General features: G+C 53.9%; 1 long non-coding RNA gene across 1 annotated transcript in view; it reads right to left on the minus strand.

The window, feature by feature from the left end:
• The window catches only part of LOC140399767 (uncharacterized), a 52,956-nt gene extending 45,919 nt beyond the window's left edge, over positions 1-7,037 (minus strand). The window contains exon 1 of the long non-coding RNA XR_011937861.1: positions 6,986-7,037. This is a non-coding gene — a long non-coding RNA (uncharacterized lncRNA). The remainder of the gene's footprint in view (positions 1-6,985) is intronic.
• Positions 7,038-15,182: the final 8,145 nt, after the last annotated feature.

The following is a 15,182-nucleotide window of genomic DNA, read 5'->3' on the forward strand; positions in this document are numbered from 1 at the left end:
CTGACAATATTCCCAGACAGACAGAGAGAGAAGCAGAAACAGAGGGATGGAGAAACTAATAGAAGACATATATTTGAGATTTTGAAACTCCGTCAAACACGACCAGCAAAGGTACATCATGGGGTTAGACACAGATTCCTCTACACTGTCCCTGGCAAACACTCCCAGGACAGGTACATCACGGGGTTAGATATCGAGCAAGGCTCTCTCTACACTGTGCCCATCAAACACTCCCAGGACAGGTACATCACGGGGTTAGATATCGAGCAAGGCTCTCTCTACACTGTGCCCATCAAACACTCCCAGGACAGGTTTATATATAGAATAACAGATACCCGGGAGTGAGTTACAGACTGGAATCTAATCGAGGGGTTGTGGATGGTTTATCTATAGAATAACAGATACCCGAGAGTGAGTTACAGATTGGAATCTAATCGAGGTGTTCGGGGTGGTTTATATATAGAATAACAGGTACCCGGGAGTGAGTTACAGACTGGAATCTAATCTCGAGGGGTTCGGGGTGGTTTATATATAGAATAACAGATACCCGGGAGTGAGTTACAGACTGGAATCTAATCGAGGGGTTTGGGATAGTTTATATATAGAATAACAGATACCCGGGAGTGAGTTACAGACTGGAATCTAATCGAGGGGTTCGGGGTGGTTTATATATAGAATAACAGATACCCGAGAGTGAGTTACAGACTGGAATCTAATCTCGAGGGGTTCGGGGTGGTTTATATATAGAATAACAGATATCCAGGAGTGAGTTACAGACTGGAATCTAATTGAGGGATTCAGGGTGGTTTATATATAGAATAACAGATACTCGGGAGTGAGTTACAGACTGGAATCTAATCGAGGGGTCCAGGATGGTTTATATATAGAATAAAGATACCCGGGAATGAGTTACACACTGGAATCTAATCGAGTGGTTCGGGATAGTTTATATATAGAATAACAGATACCCGGGAGTGAGTTAGAGACTGGAATCTAATCGAGGGGTTCAGGGTGGTTTATATATAGAATAACAGATACCCGGGAGTGAGTTACAGACTGGAATCTAATCGAGGGGTTCGGGATAGTTTATATATAGAATAACAGATACCCGGGAGTGAGTTACAGACTGGAATCTAATCGAGGGGTTCAGGATGGTTTATATATAGAATAACAGATACCCGGGAGTGAGTTACAGACTGGAATCTAATCGAGGGGTTCAGGATGGTTTATATATAGAATAACAGATACCCGGGAGTGAGTTACAGACTGGAATCTAATCGAGGGGTTCGGGGTGGTTTATATATAGAATAACAGATTCCCGGGAGTGAGTTACAGACTGGAATCTAATCGAGAGGTTCGGGGTGGTTTATATATAGAATAACAGGTACCCGGGAGTGAGTTACGGACTGGAATCTAATCGAGGGGTCCAGGATGGTTTATATATAGAATAACAGATACCCGGGAGTGAGTCACACACTGGAATCTAATCGAGGGGTTCGGGATAGTTTATATATAGAATAACAGACACCCGGGAGTGAGTTACAGACTGGAATCTAATCGAGGGGTTCGGGGTGGTTTATATATAGAATAACAGGTACCCGGGAGTGAGTTACAGACTGGAATCTAATCGAGGGGTTCAGGGTGGTTTATATATAGAATAACAGATACCCAGGAGTGAGTTACAGACTGGAATCTAATCGAGGGCTTCAGGATCGTTTATATATAGATTAACAGATTCCCGGGAGTGAGGTACAGACTGGAATCTAATCGAGGGGTTCAGGATGGTTTATATATAGAATAACAGATACCGGGAGTGAGTTACAGACTGGAATCTAATCGAGGGGTTCAGGGTGGTTTATATATAGAATAACAGATACCCGGGAGTGAGTTACAGACTGGAATCTAATCGAGGGGTTCAGGGTGGTTTATATATAGAATAACAGATACCCGGGAGTGAGTTACAGACTGGAATCTAATCGAGGGGTTCAGGATGGTTTATATATAGAATAACAGATACCGGGAGTGAGTTACAGACTGGAATCTAATCGAGGGGTTCAGGATGGTTTATAAATAAAATAACAGCTACCCGGGAGTGAGTTACAGACTGGAATCTAATCGAGGGGTTCAGGGTGGGTTATATATAGAATAACAGATACCCGGGAGTGAGTTACAGACTGGAATCTAATCGAGGGGTTCAGGGTGGTTTATATATAGAATAACAGATACCCGGGAGTGAGTTACAGACTGGAATCTAATCGAGGGGTTCAGGGTGGTTTATATATAGAATAACAGATACCCGGGAGTGAGTTACAGACTGGAATCTAATCGAGGGGTTCAGGATGGTTTATCTATAGAATAACAGTCACAGCTGACACTGAGACACACACGAGATGTACAATATCAATTATTATTCTGAAGCATTTGATTAAATCACCCTTAAACTAAATTCCAGTGTTTCAGAGTAAAGCTTTATCTGCACTGTCCATCAAACACTCACAACCCAAATGCTGTCTGGGCTTAAATACAGAGTCAAAATCCCTCTGTCCAGTCCAAAGAATTTTTCATTGCAGACAGTTATTTTTATTTTTTAGAAAAGCAGAACTCAAATTGCACCGAACCCCAAGGTGGACTCTTGTTTATTTCAGCCCTTCACATTTAAACATGAAGTTTAAGCTCCGATTACAGGTGTCTGTTTGTCTCTGTTTGTATATTCTCTGTTATTGTTGTTTTGTCACTTGTCTGAAGTATTTGAATAATAGGCCTTGGTTAATCAATCCTTTATCCCAGCACATGGAAGTTGTGAATCTTCAAGGCTGTCAGTCTAATGTAGATAACAAAAAACTACATCCTTTGATCAATCCATTCCCCAACCCTAAATAGATCTCACACATTTCCATAATGCAGGAATTTCTCCATCAAAACTTCCAATCAGTTCCCAATACTCTTGTTAACACTTGCCTGTTTTCCCTAAATTCCACTGACAGATTCCGAAAGCTGCACAGAAAAATGACTGGGTATTTTAAACTTTGAAACAAAACTATTTGAACTTGTGCTTCAATCCTATTATACAGAAATGTTGTCCCTGTGGGCTGACAGTTTCTCAGTGAGACTGAAACATTGAGGTACGCCTCGCACTGCACTTGACAACATTTGTGGCACTTCCACAATCTACGATACATTGCTGTCTGTATTGTGTGAATCCAGCTGTGAAATATCTGTCCAGTTTAAACTTCCACTGTTTCTGTCTTCTCATCATTTATAAAGATCACGGTTCTATCCTTTTTATGTCTAAAGCACATCATCTAAACATTTCCCAACACTGAAACACGTCCACAGTTCAGTCTACTGCCAAAACGATAATATCTCCCTGCAATTTGATGTTTCCAGCTATGTTGCTTACAACGCTGTCTAATGTTTGGTGTCATTGGCAAACTGGGATGTGTAGCATTCTATCAAATTGTCTTAAATGGCTAAGATATATGTGTGTGTGTGACAATGTGTGTGTACACGCATGTGTCTATGCACGCAGGGTGTGTGTGCATGTATCTGGACCCGTGTATGTATCAGTCAGTGTGTGCACGCACATGTGTGTGTGTATCTGTAAACTTGTGTGTGTAAACGCATTTAAGTCTCAAAGGAAAATATGAGCAGGTGTAGGCGATTTGGCCCATCGAGTCTGCTCCACCATTCAAACAGATCCTGGCACGCACAGACGCACGCACACTCACACACATTCCGATTTTATTATACACACTCGATTTGTGTCTGGAACATGCTCAATGAGTGAGCTTCCACAACCCTCTGGATCAGATTCTCCACCCTCTGAATGAAGAAATTCCCCCTCATCTCAGTCTGCAATGGTCTACCCCTGATTCTGGGTATTCATGTCAAGAGGGAGAGAATACAAGACCAGGGATGTACTTCTGGGGCTGTATAAGGCTCTGGTCAGATCCCATTTGGAGTATTGTGAGCAGTTTTGGGCCCAGTATCTAAGGAAGGATGTGCTGGCCTTGGAAAGAGTCCAGAGGAGGTTCACAAGAATGTTCCCTGGAATGAAGAACCTGTCGTATGAGGAATGGTTGAGGACACTGGGTCTGTACACATTGGAGTTTAGAAGGATGAGGGGGGGTCTTATTGAAACTTACAGGATACTGCGAGGCCTGGATAGAGTGGACGTGGAGAGGATGTTTCCACATGTAGGAAAAACTAGAAGCAGAGAACACTATCTCAGACTAAAGGGACGATCCTTTAAAACAGAGATGAGGAGTAATTTCTTCAGCCAGAGGGAGGTGAATCGGTGGAACTCTTTGCCACAGAAGGGTGTGGAGGCCAAATCACTGAGTGTCTCTAAGACAGAGATAGATAGGTTCTTGATCAATAAGGGGTTCAGGGGATAGGGAGAGAAGGCAGGAGAATGGGGATGAGAAAAATATCAGCCATGGTTGAATGGCGGAGCAGACTCGATGGGCCGAGTGGCCTAATTCTGCTTCTATGTCTTCTGGTCTTATGGTTTGAGACTGTGCCCCCTCCCCCTGGTTCTAATCTCACCAGTCAGAGAGATCATCCAACCTACATCTATCTTGTGATGCCCCGTATGAATTGTATATGTTTCAAGATCACCTCTCATTTTTCGGCACTCTCGGGAACACAGGTACATTTTCCTCAATCTCTCCTCATCAGACAACGTCACCATCCCAGGGATTCGTCTGGTGAATCTCCGTTACACTCCTTCTACAGCAAGTACATCCTTCCTTAGATATGGGGAACAAAACTCCACACAATGGTCCAGGTGTGTTGTGACCAAGGCTCTGTACAATTGCAGCAAGTCATCTTAACCCCAATACGAATAACCCCGAGCGATGAAAGTTAACGTACCATTGGCCTTCCTGATTGGTCAATATACCCGCACGCAAGTGTTTAGTGACCCATGAATAAGGAGTTAGATACAGAGTAAAGCTCCCTCTGCACTGACCCATCAAACACTCCCAGGACAGGTACAGCACGGGGTTAGATACAGAGTAAAGCTCCCTCTACACTGACCCATCAAACACTCCCAGGACAGGTATAGCACGGGGTTAGATACAGAGTAAAGCTCCCTCTACACTCTCCCCATCAAACACTCCCAGGACAGGTACAGCACGGGGTTAGATACAGAGTAAAGCTCCCTCTACACTGTCCCCATCAAACACTCCCAGGACAGGTACAGCACGGGGTTAGATACAGAGTAAAGCTCCATCTACCCTGCCCCATCAAACACTCCCAGGACAGGTACAGCACGGGGTGAGATGCAGAGTAAAGCTCCCTCTACACTGTCCCCATCAAACACTCCCAGGACAGGTACAGCACGGGGTTAGATACAGAGTAAAGCTCGCTCTACACTGACCCATCAAACACTCCCAGGACAGGTACAGCACGGGGTTAGATACAGGGTAAAGCCCCCTCTACACTGTCCTCATCAAACACTCCCAGGACAGGTACAGCACGGGGTTAGATACAGAGTAAAGCTCCCTCTACACTGTCCCCATAAAACACTCCCAGGACAGGTACAGCACGGGGTTAGATACAGAGTAAAGCTCCCTCTACACTGACCCATCAAACACTACCAAGACAGGTACAGCACGGGGTTAGATACAGAGTAATGCTCCCTCTACACTGTCCCCATCAAACACTCCCAGGACAGGTACAGCACGGGGTTAGACACAGAGTAAAGCTCCCTCTACACTGTCCCCATCAAACACTCCTAGGACACGTACAGCACGGGGTTAGATACAGAGTAAATCTCCCTCTACACTTTCCCCATCAAACACTCCCAGAACAGGTTCTGCACGGGGTTAGATACAGAGTAAAGCTCCCTCTACACTGTCCCCATCAAACACTCCCAGGACAGGTACAGCACGGGGTTAGGTACAGAGTAAAGCTCGCTCTACACTGTCCCCATCAAACACTCCCAGGACAGGTACAGCACGGGGTTAGATACAGAGTAAAGCTCCCTCTTCACTGTCCCCATCAAACACTCCCAGGACAGGTACAGCACGGGGTTAGATACAGAGTAATGCTCCCTCTACACTATCCCCATCAAACACTCCCAGGACAGGTACAGCACGGGGTTAGATACAGAGTAAAGCTCCCTCTTCACTGTCCCCATCAAACACTCCCAGGACAGGTACAGCACGGGGTTAGATACAGAGTAAAGCTCCCTCTACACTGTCCCCATCAAACACTCCCAAGACAGGTACAGCACGGGGTTAGATACAGAGTAAAGCTCCCTCTACACTGTCCCTATTAAACACTCCCAGGACAGGTACAGCACGGGACGGGGTTAGATACAGAGTAAAGCTCCCTCTACACTGTCCCCATCAAACACTCCCAGGACAGGTACAGCACAGGGTTTGATACAGAGTAAAGCTCCCTCTGCATTTTTCCTCTCAAACACTCCCAGGACAGGTACAGCACGGGGTGTGATACCGAGCAGGGCTCTCTCTACACTGTCCCCATCAAACACTCCCAGGACAGGTACAGAACGGGGTTAGATACAGAGTAAAGCTCCCTCTGCATTTTTCCTCTCAAACACTCCCAGGAGAGGTACAGCACGGGGTGTGATACCGAGCAGGGCTCTCTCTACACTATACTGTTTCCATTTTCTCACAAATATTTGCTTCTTTTCCAATTCACTTTAATTCTGTGCCATCTCGTTCTTGAGCTTCTTAATAGTGGGAACAGTTTCTCCCTGTCTACTCTGTCCGGCACCCCCAAGAATTTGAACACCTCTATCTAATCTCCTCTTGGCCATTTCTCTCCGTGGAGAACAGACCCAACCTCTCCAATCTATCCTCATCACTGAAGTTTCTCATCCCTGAACCATTCGTGTGAACCTCCTCTGCACTCGCTCCAGTGTGTTCACATCCTTCCTATAGTGTGGCGCCCAGAACTGTCCACAATATTCCAGCTGAGGTCTAACTAGTGTCTTGTATAAGTTCAGCCTTACCTCCTCGCTCTTGTACCAATGCGGGAAAATACTGAGCAGGTCAGGCAGCATCTGTGGAGAGAGAAATAGAATGTTGGACCAGGGCGACTGGCAGATAGACAGATAGAGAAAAGTCCACACACACAGTAACACACTCACCCTCACACAGACACCCTGCTCTAAACAGATAGAAAATGCGGCAGATCACTTCTCCATCAGTAAATGGAAGGAGATTTTGGATTTCTCTTCAAAAGGACCAGCACACATTTAAAAAGAATGGGTGGGTGTGGGGGTTGGTGCTTCCCAATCTTTTGTATTATTATTGGGCGGTGAATTTGGAGAAGATTCGGCAATGGTGGGGAGAGGAAGAAGCGGAATGGGTACAGGTGGAGTAAGCATCGTGTAAGGGGGCTAGTTTGCAGACTTTCGCTGCGGCCCCACTCCCATTTCCCCCGGGGAAGTTTACACAAAGCCCGGGGCTGGCATCTTCCTTCAACATCTGGAGCAAGGGACACACAGACGAAAGGACACACAGAGAGCGAGGGACACACAGAGAGCGAGGGACACAGCGAGCGAGGGGTGCACAGAGAGCGAGGGGTGCACAGAGAGCGAGGGAAACACAGAGAACGAGGAACACACAGAGAACGAGGGACACACAGAGAGCGAGGGACACACAGAGAGCGAGGGACACACAGAGAGATTGGGACGCACAGAGAGCGAGGGACATACAAAGAGCGAGGGACACAGAGAGCGAGGGGTGCACAGAGAGCGAGGGACACACACAGAGAGCGAGGGACACACAGAGAGCGAGGAACACACACAGAGAGCGAGGGACACACACAGAGAGCGAGGGACACACAGAGAGATTGGGACGCACAGAGAGCGAGGGACATACAAAGAGCGAGGGACACAGAGAGCGAGGGACACACAGAGAGCGAGGCGTGCACAGAGAGCGAGGGACACACACAGAGAGCGAGGGACACACAGAGAGCGAGGAACACACACAGAGAGCGAGGGACACACACAGAGAGCGAGGTACACACAGAGTGCGAGGGACACACAGAGAGCAAGGGACACACAGAGAGCGACGGACACGCAGAGAGTGAGGGACACACAGAGTGCGAGGGACACACAGAGAGCGAGGAACACACACAGAGAGCGAGGGACACACACAGAGAGCGAGGGACACACAGAGAGCGAGGGACACACAGAGAGCGAGGAACACACACAGAGAGCGAGGGTCACACAGAGAGCGAGCGACACACAGAGAGCGAGGGACACACAGAGTGCGAGGGACACACAGAGCGAGGGAGACACAGAGAGCGAGGGACACACAGAGCGAGGGGCACACAGAGAGCAAGGGACACACAGAGAGCAAAGGACACACACAGAGCGTGGGACACACAGAGATCGAGGGACGCACAGAGAGAGTGACGCACAGAGCGAGGAACGCAGAGCGAGGGACACAGAGAGCGAGGGACACATAGAGCGAGGCACACAGAGAGCGAGGGACACACAGATAGCGAGGGACACACACAGAGCGAGGGACACACACAGAGAACGAGGGACACACACAGAGAACGAGGGACACACACAGAGAATGAGGGACACATAGAGAGCGAGGGACACACACAGAGAGCGAGGGACACACACAGAGAGCGAGGGACACACAGAGAACGAGGGACACACAGAGAGCGAGAGGCACACAGAGAGCGAGGGACACACAGAGAGCTGGGACACACAGAGAGCGAGGGACACAGACAGTGTGAGGGACACACAGAGAGCGAGGTACACACAGAGAGCGAGGGACACACAGAGAGCGAGGGACACACAGAGAGCGAGGGACACAAAGAGAGCGAGGAACACACAGAGAGCGAGGGACACACAGAGAGCGAGGGCCACGCACAGAGAGCGAGGGACACACAGAGAGCAAGGGCACAGAAAACGAGGGGTGCACAGAGAGCGAGGGACACACAGAGAGCGAGGGACACACAGGGGGCGAGGGATACACAGAGAGCGAGGGACACACAGAGAGCGAGGGACACACAGAGAGCGAGGGACGCACAGAGAGCGAGGCAGATAGTGAGCAAGGGACACACAGAGAGCGAGGGACACACAGAGAGCGAGGGACACAGAGAGCGAGGGGTGCACAGAGAGCGAGGGACACACAGAGAACGAGGAACACACAGAGAACGAGGGACACACAGAGAGCGAGGGACACACAGAGAGCGAGGGACACACAGAGAGATTGGGGCGCACAGAGAGCGAGGGACACACAAAGAGCGAGGGACACACAGAGAGCGAGGAACACACACAGAGAGCGAGGGACACACACAGAGAGCGAGGTACACGCAGAGTGCGAGGGACACACAGAGAGCAAGGGAGACACAGAGAGCGACGGACACGCAGAGAGCGGGGGACACACACAGAGCGAGGAACACACACAGAGAGCGAGGGACACACACAGAGAGCGACGGACACACACAGTGCAAGGGACACACACAGAGAGCGAGGGACACACAGAGAGCGAGGGATACACAGAGAGCGAGGGACACACAGAGAGCGAGGGACACACAGATCGAGGGACACACAGAGAGCGAGGGACACAGAGAGCGAGGGACACAGAGAGCGAGGGACACACAGAGAGCGAGGTACACACACAGAGAGCGAGGGACACACAGAGAGCGAGGGACACACAGAGAGCTGGGACACACAGAGAGCGAGGGTCACACATAGAGAGCGAGGGACACACACAGAGCGAGGGACACACACAGAGTGAGGGACACACACAGAGAGCGAGGGACACAGAGAGCGAGGGACACACAGAGAGCGAGGAACACACACAGAGAGCGAGGGACACACAGAGAGTGAGGGACACACAGAGAGCGAGGGGCACACAGAGAGCGAGGGACACACAGAGAGCTGGGACACACAGAGAGCGAGGGACACACAGAGAGTGAGGGACACACAGAGAGCGAGGTACACACAGAGAGCGAGGGACACACAGAGAGCGAGGGACACACAGAGAGCGAGGGACACAAAGAGAGCGAGGAACACACAGAGAGCGAGGGACACACAGAGAGCGAGGGCCACGCAAAGAGAGCGAGGGACACACAGAGAGCAAGGGTACAGAAAACGAGGGGTGCACAGAGAGCGAGGGACACACAGAGAGCGAGGGACACACAGAGGGCGAGGGACACACAGAGAGCGAGGGACACACAGAGCGAGGGGCACCCAGAGAGCGAGGGACACAGAGAGCGAGGGACACACAGAGAGCGAGGGACACACAGAGAGCGAGGAACACACACAGAGAGCGAGGGACACACAGAGAGCGAGGGACACACAGAGAGCTGGGACACACAGAGAGCGAAGGACACACAGAGAGCGAGGGACACACAGAGAGCGAGGGACACACAGAGAGCGAGGGACACACACAGAAAGCGAGGGACACACACAGAGAACGAGGAACACACAGAGAGCGAGGGACACACACACAGAGCGAGGGACACACACACAGAGCGAGGGACACACACAGAGAGCAAGGAACACACACAGAGAGCGAGGGACACACACAGAGAGCGAGGGACACACACAGAGAGCGAGAGACACACACAGAGAGCGAGAGACACACACAGAGAGCGAGGGACACACAGAGAGCGAGGGACACACAGAGATCGAGGGACACACAGAGAGCGAGGGACACAGACAGCGAGGGACACAGACAGTGAGGGACACAGAGAGCGAGGAACACAGAGAGCGAGGGACACACAGAGAGCGAGGGACGCACAGAGAGCGAGGGACGCACAGAGAGCGAGGGACACACAGAGCGAGGGACACACAGAGAGCGAGGGACACACAGAGATCGAGGGACACACAGACAGCGGCGGACGCACAGAGAGCGATCACAGTTTATCATAGCATTTAAAGTGCAGAAGGAGGCGATTCGGCCCGTCGAGTCTGCACCTGCTCTTGGAAAGAGCACCCTATCCAAGCCTGGGACGCAGCGAGAGCGAGGGACGCAGCGAGAGCGAGGGACGCAGCGAGAGAGAGGGATGCAGCGAGAGCGAGGGGCGCAGCGAGAGCGAGGGGCGCAGCGAGAGCGAGGGACGCCCAGAGCGAGGGACACACACAGAGAGCGAGGGGCGCAGCGAGAGCGAGGGGCGCAGCGAGAGCGAGGGATGCAGCGAGAGCGAGGGATGCAGCGAGAGCGAGGGACGCAGCGAGAGAGAGAGATGCAGCGAGAGCGAGGGGCGCAGCGAGAGCGAGGGGCGCAGCGAGAGCGAGGGATGCCCAGAGCGAGGGACACTCACAGAGAGCGAGGGGCGCAGCGAGAGCGAGGGATGCAGCGAGAGCGAGGGACGCAGCGAGAGAGAGAGATGCAGCGAGAGCGAGGGGCGCAGCGAGAGCGAGGGGCGCAGCGAGAGCGAGGGATGCAGCGAGAGCGAGGGATGCAGCGAGAGCGAGGGACGCAGCGAGAGCGAGGGGCGCAGCGAGAGAGAGAGATGCAGCGAGAGCGAGGGGCGCAGCGAGAGCGAGGGACGCAGCGAGAGAGAGAGATGCAGCGAGAGCGAGGGGCGCAGCGAGAGCGAGGGGCGCAGCGAGAGCGAGGGACGCCCAGAGCGAGGGACACACACAGAGAGCGAGGGGCGCAGCGAGAGCGAGGGGCGCAGCGAGAGCGAGGGATGCAGCGAGAGCGAGGGATGCAGCGAGAGCGAGGGACGCAGCGAGAGAGAGAGATGCAGCGAGAGCGAGGGGCGCAGCGAGAGCGAGGGGCGCAGCGAGAGCGAGGGACGCCCAGAGCGAGGGACACACACAGAGAGCGAGGGGCGCAGCGAGAGCGAGGGGCGCAGCGAGAGCGAGGGATGCAGCGAGAGCGAGGGACGCAGCGAGAGCGAGGGACGCAGCGAGAGAGAGAGATGCAGCGAGAGCGAGGGGCGCAGCGAGAGCGAGGGGCGCAGCGAGAGCGAGGGACGCCCAGAGCGAGGGACACACACAGAGAGCGAGGGGCGCAGCGAGAGCGAGGGGCGCAGCGAGAGCGAGGGATGCAGCGAGGGAGAGGGACGCAGCGAGGGACGCAGCGAGAGAGAGGGACGCAGCGAGAGAGGGGCACAGCGAGGGAGAGGGACGCAGCGAGAGCGAGGGACATAGCGAGAGAGAGGGATGCAGCGAGGGCGAGGGGCGCAGCGAGGGCGAGGGGCGCAGCGAGAGCGAAGGGCGCAGCGAGAGCGAGGGGCGCAGCGAGAGAGAGGGAAGCAGCGAGAGCGAGGGGCGCAGCGAGGGCGAGGGGCGCAGCGAGAGAGAGGGACGCAGCGAGAGCGAGGGGCGCAGCGAGAGCGAGGGGCGCAGCGAGGGAGAGGGGCGCAGCGAGGGAGAGGGACGCAGCGAGGGCGAGTGGCGCAGCGAGAGCGAGGGGCGCAGCGAGAGCGAGGGACGCAGCGAGGCAGAGGGACGCAGCGAGAGCGAGGGGCGCAGCGAGGGCGAGGGGCGCAGCGAGAGAGAGGGACGCAGCGAGAGCGAGGGGCGCAGCGAGAGCGAGGGGCGCAGCGAGGGAGAGGGGCGCAGCGAGGGAGAGGGACGCAGCGAGGGCGAGTGGCGCAGCGAGAGCGAGGGGCGCAGCGAGAGAGAGGGACGCAGCGAGAACGAGGGGCGCAGCGAGAGCGAGGGGCGCAGCGAGAGAGAGGGACGCAGCGAGGGCGAGGGTCGCAGCGTGGGCGAGGGGCGCAGCGAGAGCGAGGGACGCAGCGAGGCAGAGGGACGCAGCGAGGGCGAGGGTCGCAGCGTGGGCGAGGGGCGCAGTGAGAGCGAGGGACGCAGCGAGGCAGAGGGACGCAGCGAGGGCGAGGGGCGCAGCGAGGGCGAGGGGCGCAGCGAGAGCGAGGGGCGCAGCGAGAGCGAGGGGCGCAGCGAGGGCGAGGGTCGCCGCGAGGGCGAGGGGCGCAGTGAGAGCGTGGGGCGCAGCGAGGCAGAGGGACGCAGCGAGGGAGAGGGACGCAGCGAGAGCGAGGGGCGCAGCGAGAGAGAGGGGCGCAGCGAGAGCGAGGGACGCAGCGAGGGAGAGGGACGCAGTGAGAGAGAGGGACGCAGCGAGAGAGAGGGACACAGCGAGGGCGAGGGTCGCCGCGAGCGTGAGGGGCGCAGCGAGGGCGAGGGACAGGGCGAGGGACGCAGCGAGGGAGAGGGACGCAGCGAGGGCGAGGGACGCAGTGAGGGCGAGGAGTGCAGTGGGAGCGTGGGGCGCAGCGAGGGAGAGGGACGCAGCGAGAGCGAGGGGCGCAGCGAGAGCGAGGGACACAGCGAGAGCGAGGGTCGCAGCGAGGGCGAGGTACGCAGCGAGGGCGAGGGTCGCAGCGAGGGCGAGGTACGCAGCGAGGGCGAGGGACAGGGCGAGGGACGCAGCGAGGGACGCAGCGAGAGCGAGGAGTGCAGTGAGAGCGAGGGGCGCAGCGAGGGAGAGGGACGCAGCGAGAGCGAGTGGCGCAGCGAGAGCGAGGGGCGCAGCGAGAGCGAGGGGCGCAGTGAGAGCGAGGGACGCAGTGAGAGAGAGGGACGCAGCGAGAGAGAGGGACGCAGTGAGAGAGAGGGGCGCAGCGAGAGCGAGGGACGCAGCGAGGGAGAGGGACGCAGTGAGAGAGAGGGACGCAGCGAGAGCGAGGGACACAGCGAGGGTGAGGGTCGCAGCGAGGGCGAGGTACGCAGCGAGGGCGAGGGACAGGGCGAGGGACGCAGCGAGGGACGCAGCAAGGGAGAGGGACGCAGCGAGAGCGAGGGACGCAGTGAGAGAGAGGGACGCAGCGAGAGAGAGGGACGCAGCGAGAGAGAGGGACGCAGCGAGAGAGAGGGACGCAGTGAGAGAGAGGGGCGCAGCGAGAGCGAGGGACGCAGCGAGGGAGAGGGACGCAGTGAGAGAGAGGGACGCAGCGAGAGCGAGGGACACAGCGAGGGCGAGGGTCGCAGCGAGGGCGAGGTACGCAGCGAGGGCGAGGGACAGGGCGAGGGACGCAGCGAGGGACGCAGCAAGGGAGAGGGACGCAGCGAGAGCGAGGGACGCAGTGAGAGAGAGGGACGCAGCGAGAGAGAGGGACGCAGCGAGGGCGAGGGACGCAGCGAGAGAGAGGGACGCAGCGAGGGAGAGGGACGCAGCGAGGGCGAGGGTCGCGTCCACATCTTCTGGTCACGTCCACGATTATTGGGCTTCTGGCTCTCGCTATTTAAAACAGGAACTAAAGTTGTGGAGGTGGAAATATTACTGGGACCACATGAGGCAATTTCTGGGGTGTCGGAAGTACCGGGACTAATAGATGGGGACGGGGCCGATGTGGTGGCCTTTGCCACATTGATCGCCCGGAGGCTAATTGTATTGGAAGGGAAGTCAGAAGATCCGCCAAAAATATCGACATGGTTGAGGGATATTGCGGAATTCCTTAAACTTGAGAAACTAAAGTTAGCCCTTTGTGGCTCAGGTGGGGGTTCTGGACGAGATGGAGGCTGTTCTTGTCTCTATTTACAGATCTGTTTGTTGCCAGTGGGTAAGGGGAGGGAAGAGGGGAAAGTTTAATGGAAATAAAGGAATAAATCTCAAATGAGGAGAATAGTATTTTGTTTGTGTTGTGACTGATTGTTTGTATTTTGTTATGTCCGTCCTCATCGGAATGAAAATATTTAAAAAAAACACAGCAATAATGACCACATTTAAAACAAATTAGCTCACGGACTGCAAAATGGGTTTGAAGGTCTTGAGTTAAAAGTCTTAAACTTAAAGGTGGGAATGAGGGAGTTAATTCATCCTTTCCACAGGGGACGTGGGGGAATTGTCCACCATGATCACATTTCTGATTGCGGAATCTTACTGTGCAATCAATATGCCTGCTGTCAGTTTGTACATGTTCAAGTAGAAAGAGAGAAAGAAATCCATCTTCAGAGACTCTGAACTTAATTTTGAAAGTGCCACCACTTTTGGGGCTCTTCCTGTGCACAAGCTGCCTGCAGAATTCCCCAAATTAAAAACAAGGTGAGAGAGGAGCGTGAGGGGCGAGGTAACAGAAAGCAGTTGGGGTTATCAAACTGACCGTTTTCATTGAATATAAATTGTTTCATTATAAATTCGAATCTCAGGAATTGACATCAGAGGATTTCAGTGAAAGATCCCATTGAACCTCCTTGTCTGATAAAATGATGTTTTTGCCGATGACCCTGTATTTATTCAGGAATAAACTTTACA

Source organism: Scyliorhinus torazame, chromosome 23 (genome assembly GCF_047496885.1).
Source record: "Scyliorhinus torazame isolate Kashiwa2021f chromosome 23, sScyTor2.1, whole genome shotgun sequence".
In the NCBI taxonomy this organism is placed as follows: Eukaryota; Metazoa; Chordata; class Chondrichthyes; order Carcharhiniformes; family Scyliorhinidae; genus Scyliorhinus; species Scyliorhinus torazame.